This window comes from Xyrauchen texanus, chromosome 6 (assembly GCF_025860055.1).
Source record: "Xyrauchen texanus isolate HMW12.3.18 chromosome 6, RBS_HiC_50CHRs, whole genome shotgun sequence".
Taxonomy (NCBI): domain Eukaryota; kingdom Metazoa; phylum Chordata; class Actinopteri; order Cypriniformes; family Catostomidae; genus Xyrauchen; species Xyrauchen texanus.
The window spans coordinates 41,409,550-41,418,090 of NC_068281.1; the positions used below are offsets into that span (position 1 = coordinate 41,409,550).

Consider the following 8,541-nt stretch of genomic DNA (forward strand, 5'->3'; position numbering starts at 1 on the left):
AATTCATTAATTCCAATTAGACAGTGATAAGTCAAATTTAGACATTTTATCAAAACCAAAGAAATTCGAATCGCAATCACCTGATATAAATTACACACAGTAAATGGTGTGGGTTCGTCTGACTACAGAGAACCATGAACAATGTATCACATCTCCTTAAATACCCAGATAATTCAATATGCTTACCAAATGGTGGTGTCTGTCATTATAATTAGATTTTGGTCCCCTATTGAGGGGGTTCCTGTAGATTTATACAGGAGGTATGGAGGATATGGGGGATGGCACATCTTTAAGGGGCACACCACAGTTCTCATATTTTATTACTTCTTTTTGCTTTTTATTATGGCTGGGAGGATGAGAGCAGTTTACCAGGCGCACTGAGACACTTTAAATGATACCAAACATGTTATAGTTACTTTTTTTACACACTTCACATTGCATAGGTTTTTAGTGAGCTTTAAGTGAGGAGGAGGAGTGAGATGAAGAGACTTTAGAAGGGAGGTGTTAGCTGCACAGTTTGTTGCATCTCAGATGTTGCTGTTACATGTGCAAGAGAGAGTTCAGATGTTAATTCTCATGAGAGCCTTTTGTTATCTCGAGGAGCAGCCCAGACTCACTGGCACCTGCCTTACAGTTACAATCTAGACACAGCCCAGCACAGCCAAGTCAGCCACATCCTGCCAAAGATGTGCTGATATGGCTATTTTTATAGCATTAATACTAATACATAGAACAAAAAAGGGATTATACATAAACACTTAAACAACAGTCTGCAATGTCACATCACTCAGTTCAACTATGAAATCAATAAACACCAGGTGGGTTAAACTTTGGTTCACTGCTCTAAACCTTTATTGTATACGCTGAACTTAATGTCTTGAGTTTCTTCTCTCAATATTTGTTGTGGCAAAAGTTTAAAATATCCTTTCAGGAACATTGTTTGTAACGACAACAGGGACCCGTTTTAATGGGCTCTGTGCGTGATTGTTGGTGCTTCTGGTTTCTGAAATTGTGCATCCTTCTTTTGCTCACTTCCTATTTCCTCCCTTTTAGTAAACAAGGAAAGTATGCAAGGAAAGGAAATGAGGATGGAAGATCTGAAGCAAGATGTATTTGTAAAATGGAATTTCCAGATTACTCAAGCATGTCTCTGACCATCAAAAGTACCTCTGAGCGCTTGCCGTTATGTTTTTGAAACTTGATTAATAGATGTTTCAATTATAAAACCTAATAATTCAACATGCCCTGTTAAAATATTTGAAAATTATTGTTTATTTAAATGGGAATGGTGAAAAATGAATTAAGAATATTGTGTCAGATGTGAAGGGGGAGGAGAATCTATGGGTGTCAGGTTCTTTGACCAAAAAGTCTTCCGCATATACTCCTGTGCTTCCTCGCTCAAGCTTCCTCAGTCCTCACCTTGTGGTGCATTTAGAGAATTGATACATCCTTCATGATGGCAGACTTTGAACAGTTTTTGGGTCATGGGCTTGAGAACGGACTAGCAAGAAAATGAGGATGCATGTGTAACAATGTTAAAGTTGTCAATAGAACACATAAGTATTCTATTACTCTGAGTATATATAAGACTAGGTTCGACTCTAGGAGGATAGAAATAAAGTTTAGGCCAAATAGTGTAAATCAGCTAACAGCCAGCACATTTATTTGACTGAACAACTTAATAAACGAATGCTTCAATTGCAAAATATATTGAGGTCTCGTCACAACATTATCTGAAAACAATATTTAGTCCAGATTGTGCAGGAAAGATCCAAGAATAAAAAGGGAAAAAAATGAAAATAAAGAAAAATAAAATGTCCAAAAGTCTTCCTGGTTCCTTTGAAAGTTGATGTGTGTATAAATGTGTGATAAAGTTAATTGTATATGGAAGGCCTTTTCCTACTACCCGGGTAGTGTGTGTCAAGTAACAGCTTAGCTGTAATTGAAATGAATCCCACGATGCAAACAGATGGAAACTGGTCCGGGTTGAACGTCAGTAGAACGCAGTAGGCCCTTCACCAAATCACGGTCCGGCTCGCCATATCTCACAGTTGATCTTTTCACAGAATGGAATCAGGCAACAAAAAAAAACAGAGTTCGCATAAGTTTCTCAATAAAATCAAAGGAATTTCCTTTTTGAACCCATGAACATACTGCATAAATCTTATGAAAAGTTTAAACTCTATTTGTCAGAAAATCACGCATTTTAGTACTTCAAAAGCAGCACTTGATCACCTCGTGCGTATCAGCTATATGCAGTCTTCTCTTAATATTTTCTTCTCAGTCAACCAGTTTATATAGGTACTGCATATAATTAACAAAAATGTAGAACGGTGTTGAACGGGGTTACACATGCCTAGTTTCCAAAGGGTCCTGTGACCATGGAACATTTGGTTCTTACTTAATTTAAAAGAATATAAAGATGCATAGATCTCAGGAGAAATGTCATGGTCATTCAGCAGCAGTCAATGAGCATAGAACATACAGTACCTCTGGACCTGAACAGTGGCACTGGCAGTTGGACTTGTCACCCACTGCTGTGCACACACTTGAGTCCAGCTGGGCCCAGAGGCTATTTTGTTGCTCTGATGTTCCTGAAATTGCTGCTGGGTCCTGTGAACATGTTGTTGCCCCAGGCTCAATGAAGCTGACACACTCGTGCAGACGCCTTTTGTACAGCTAACTGAGCACAGCTTTTATTACAAAATCCCAGTTCCTTGAACCTAGGATCTAACTGAAATTTTGAAGTTTTAAGTTTTTCAAGGAAGGGAATTTGTCTATACTGTAAAAAAAATCTCATTAGATTTACTGCAAATATACAGCACACTTAATATAAAGCATTTATTCATCAAATGCTGACAACGACTGTTTTTCAAAGTAATTACAGTACAGTTCTACAGTACTATGTCGTTGCTTCCGTTCCCAGCATTCACTACAACATGAAGAAATTACATGAATTTATTTTTACCATTTAATGGTTTATTTTGCTGCTGTTTTTGTTGCAGTTTTAGTTACTTGTTTTTTTTAATGTTCAGGTTTTACTTTTTATCTTAAAGTATAATTGTTGATTGTCACCATTGTTGAGTTTTGTATGCTGAGTGTTGATATCTCCATGTGTCTGGTTGATAATTCACATATTCACTATTAACAATAGACACTCGGTTATAAAAATCTGCATTGCAGAAGTCTCTTTGAATATTTATAATTCAATTAGGCCTACTTATGCGTTGTTTAATGACCTCATTTAGTGGCACTTGTAAATTATAGTGATGGGCGGATCGATCCTAAAGTATCGATACTTCCGATACTGATGTTGTATAAAAAATAAATAAATAAAATAAATAAATAAATAAATCGATCCTCACACAAGAATATTGATTCTAAAAAAAATGAAACTAGGGATATTATTTGGTTACCATGAACATAAATAATAATCATAAGCTTAAAATTTCATGCATGAATGCTGAAGACACAAGCAGACAAGCACTTCCGCCATCAAAAGGATCGTTCAAACAAATGGATCAGTGCTTTGTAGAGGTAATGATAGAAAATCAGAGAAACAGCTTCTGGAGTAAATTCCAACTAAAATAACAACATATTTAAAGGTGACATTTCTTATTTGTTTGTGGGTAATTGTTGTTAATAAATAGTAAAATAAAATAGTTAACCATTGTTTTACTACAGTAATATTGGGTGGTAAATATGGTTTAACTAAATACAGTATCATGGTTAAAATATAATTACTGTAGTGAAACCATGGTTAATGTTTGTAGGGGAAAACAAAATAAAAGTCTAATAATTTTCTGTTCAGGCTCACAAATGTAAAAAAAAAATTGTTTTTAAAAATGTATGACTTATTAATATTTAAAATTACCCATTTTGTCACAAGAAATTGCAAAAATTTGTATTTGTATCAATGTCGACGATATTGGATTTTAAATTAATGGTATCGGATCGTAAAGAAAATAAGTGGTATCACCCATCCCTAGGTTCCAGATAGCCTCATTGACTATTCAAAAACCACAGACATTCAATGCGTTCATGGTGACAAGCAAAGCATCCTAGTGTAGAGGTAACTGTTGTGGCCAATGACAGGAGGAAGGAGGAATCTAAGTCTAAGTCTGTGTCTTGCAGTGAGGAAATGTTTGTTGTTGTCAAGTGTATCTTCAGTCTGATGGTGTCAAACATCTTGTTGCCCCTAAGTGTTGTAGACCACTTGTGTTACACCTCGCACACACCTAGACAGGACATCTAGCACACCAGAAAACATACCTCAGAGTCAGTTCATGATTCTTTTGACCTTCCATATACACTGTCGTCCAAACATATTGCACCACATGCCCCACGTCAAAAAACATGTGCTGTCTGCAGGTTTGATAGAGCTCCCTTGTATCCATTACCTGTGATCTCCATCCCGTTTCAACATATTGCCATGGATATCATTGGGCCATTGGAGAAAAGCACTGCTGGCTACCAGTACATCTTGGTCATCTGCGACACTGGCTGGGACTGGGACAAGTGGATTCCCTTTCTGCTCTTTGCCTACAGGGAAGTGCCTCAAGCATTGACTGGGTTCTCCCCATTCAAGTTGGTGTATGGCTGGTCAGTGCAGGATTCATTGGTCTTGCTGAAGAAGAGCTGGGAGTTCACATAGTCTAAGTCAACAGAGAAGAGGATTGTACTCTATGTGCTCGAGATGCAAGACCACCTGGAGCAGTATCGAGAGCAATCAAGAGAGAACATGCGGGAAGCTCAACAAGACCAAATCAAAGAGTGGAAAGAGAGACAGTCTACCATTGAGACAGCCTTGATGGTGTTTAAGGTGGGGCCTTATGATGAGGATGGTGAGGAATATGACATGGAGACACAGCAACCCCAAGCAGGATTGTTCTTGGACCACCTGGGAAATGAGCAACGGAAGGGGCTTTGTGATGTCTTTTGAGCTACCTGATTTGTTCCAGACCTGACCAGGAAAAACAAATATTATATATGGTATGTGCTGAGTGGGTGGAGCTTCAGCTTTAAAAGGCATCCCAATGTTTTCTGTGGTTAGTCATTGTTGTGAACCTTGTTGTGGAAGGACCTCAGTCAATTGCTGTTATAAAAGTGATTTTCTTTAAATATTGTAAATATAGTAGTTTTTTCCCCAAACCTTATTTTTTCTTGCACTTTGGATATATGTTTTTTGCACTTCTTGGGAATATCTTGCATTGTCAAAATAAACATCACTGCACTGGCGTGCTAAGAGCGGCGGAGCCATCTTTGAATTTAAAGAACTTAAAAAGCACAGAAAGGTCTTGCTTAAAGTACACATTCAGAATACTCTTCAAGTTAGGTGTTAATAATGTGAAAAAAATAAAACGAAAATGCCACCAATTTCATAATCAACATGTGCCAACAAATCAACACTCTTGAAGGAGAAATTCCTTTCAGCTAAAAACAATAAGTACTGTAAGACTCTAACATCAAATCAAAGTCTTCCATTATTTTCTGTCCTTGCGAAAATCAGACACTTATAAAAGGTTTCCGAGACCAAATGAGCTCCAGTGGAAAACCAGCCACTTGCTGACAACAAAACAACACCTAAAGAACAAATCACGTCACCGTCATTATGGTACCTATATCATTTTTCATATTTTAAAATCCAGAAACACCACTCTGATCCTACTCCTTTCCTCTACATTGCCAAAAGCAAACAGCAGAACACTCATCAAGTGTAAAGATCTATGAACAAAATCCTATGTCTGTGCCTGATTCTTGCTCAGAAAAGAGCATCAATGCTAATCATTGTGGGTAGGAAGACAAAAAAAATTTAAACACATCTCCAAATCAAAAACTATAGAAATTATCTCTGAATATATAGTCTTAGCATTCTTAATGAAGCACTAATGCAGTTCCGTTCTGAGATGTTCCTTTTCACAAATGGTTTTGTGTAGTAAACTTATGTGGGGTTTGCAAGTTAATGTAATCCTGCTTAGAGGATAGTTTAAATGTTTGTGGTTCACTGTCCTGTGAGAAGAAAGTGAAGGTGGAGGGGTGCCGGAAGCCTCGATGCCATATAGAGGTAAGCGGCTGTTTATATATGTTTACTCTAGCAATGTGATTGGTCAGATTAAATGACCTTGCTCCTCCCGAACCTTGTTTATAAAACAAAAGTTCAGTAGTTCACAAGTTAATATAATCCTGCTTAGAGGATAGTGTAAAATTTTGTGGCTCGCTGTCCTGGGTAAAGGGCCTGAGGCTCGAGTTTTGACCTGAGCACAACCCCCCCCAAAAGATGCCAGAAAATGGGACAGCTAGCTGTTATAGATGGAGACTTGTATTTGAGATGAGACAACTTATTTTATGATACCTCTTGCATTTGAGATGAGATGAAATATTTATGATACCTCGTGTACCCCCTTGCAAACTACTGAAATTTAGTTTTATAAACAAGGTTCGGGAGGAGCAAGGTCATTTAATCAGACTGGGGTGGACCCCTGCTGCGTCAGAATGGTGGGGCCGGCCTGTTGGGAAGTCAAGGATGAAGCAAGCATCCCCTGACCCTGGATGATAACTTGTGACTAGTTAATCAAGGCTCGATGGGCCTTCCTGATATGAAGACAGTTGTTGCGGATAATGCAGAGAGATATGCGTCGGATGACCAGTGGCCCCATAATCATATTTGGTGTTCGAGCAGGCCTTTGTTGGCTGCTATGGTTTAGGCGCTGATGCGAAAGGAATGGCTTGAGTATAGTTTATCTGAGATGCCGGAATTGAGCCGGATAAACTGGGTGCCTTCTTTTGGTTTGGTATATTTTGCTTTGTTTGATGCAGTATTTAATTGTGTCGTTGTTTAGAATGTGGAAGTCCGAAATAGTGAGTTAGGTTCTTGGGTCGAATTTTGTAATTGTGATGAGTTTGGAGCAACGCAGGAAGTCAAAGAAGGCAAGTATGAGCATGGCGCTAGTTTTAATTGAGTTGTTTAGAGAAATGTAGTCATGACGAAGAGAGTTGAGGCAACAAGTTATTAGATCGATAGTAAGTAGTTTCAGTTTTGTTGATGTGTGAGGTGAAGGATAATATGGAGGAAAGAAAAATCTAAAAATGGCAGATTGTAAATTAGGTGGAAATCTTTGAAGCATTTCCAAGCTGTCTGATATGTTTGTTGCATTCGGGGGGAAATGGATTGAAGAATGGAGTCCTGGGGGGGGTGTGGAGAAGGAGTCTGAGAGGGTGATTTCTAGGAATTTCAGTTCTGGACGGGAAGAACTGGGGTTGGTGTCGGGTTTGCTTCTAGGGCCAAGGAAAATGAGAGAGTCAGCAATATGTTTTTTGAGACTGAATTTTTTCTGCTTTAATTATGGTTATCTGAGGAGGGATTTGGGACGAAGAATGCTTGCGGAGACAGCCCCGCGCAGGGAATGGATCCGGAGTAAGAGAGATTAAAATGGTAGTAGGGAGGAAGATAAAGTTGTTGGGGATTCATTCAAGGATTAATATTGCTGGGGCACCACCCTGGAATCAGGGACTAATAACCAGGCAGTAAAGCTGGTTTAGCGATTGTGGGAGAGACAGTGACCATTAGTTTTATCACTCAGAGATGTAGTGAACAGCTCTTAAAAGGTCTGTCGCAGTCATTGGTTCTTTAATGGATAAACTCAGTGTGCCGGTCTCACCCGTGATGGCGGAATTCACAAATACCCCAACGTGGTTGGATGACAACACAGCAAATCTCGTTCATGGGAAGAGTAAGCTACAATAATACCTTGAGTATTATTAGCAGCAATGAGCGGACTCGGTGGTCCGCAAACTGTGCAAGCAATAACCTTGTAAACAAGAATAACACACTATAATAATCTATTTCTGTCCATAAGTAAACCTCTTACTTGAGTCACATGAGGACTTGTGTAGAATGTGTGTTCATCTGTCATTTGACTCCGACTCGGTTCCTTGAAGCTCGGGTGATGACGGGAGGCCATTTCTCAACTCTATCGGTGGGCGGAAAGGTGGCTGATTCTCACCGGGTTGGTTGGTAAAGTCGACTCGGTTGAAGAAGGAAGATAAATCTTCTTCACTTCTGCAGGCAAAAGGGTGAGATGTGGATTGCTCAGCAGTCTCCTTCGGATCCTTTAGCATGCTCAGTGGAACACGGAGAATCTCTGCTCGTCCATTGAGATGAAGATTGTATGGCCAAAGTTCAAGTACATACGTTACTTCCTTGGGCACCTGGGAGCAGCAGGGCTGCAACTAGACGTGGTGAATACCGTCGCTGGAAGCAAGCTTAGGAGGAATCTCCAGGGTTTTATACTCTCAATGACATCATGGTTGAGGGACGTGTTCTGTTGGGCGTTTCATCCAATAGGAATTGAGAGCTTGATCCTTCAGAATTTTACACTTAGGTGTAAATTGAGTAAGGCTTGATGGGATCTGTAGTCTGTTTGGACTCCCTTTGTTTGATTTTGGTGCTGTTTTATGTAATCAGGCTTTGAGTGTTCCTACAGGCCTCAGTAAGGCTTTATGATGGTATGTAGGACTGCCATTGTCTCCTATCTGAGCACA

The 8,541-nt window shown here is 39.2% G+C and overlaps 1 non-coding gene across 1 annotated transcript; it reads right to left on the bottom strand.

Moving 5' to 3' along the window:
* Positions 1-5,652: 5,652 nt before the first annotated feature.
* Positions 5,653-5,867, bottom strand: LOC127645903 (small nucleolar RNA U3). The gene has a single exon (XR_007970869.1). It is a non-coding gene; the product is annotated as a small nucleolar RNA U3 (small nucleolar RNA).
* Between the last annotated feature and the right edge of the window lie 2,674 nt (positions 5,868-8,541).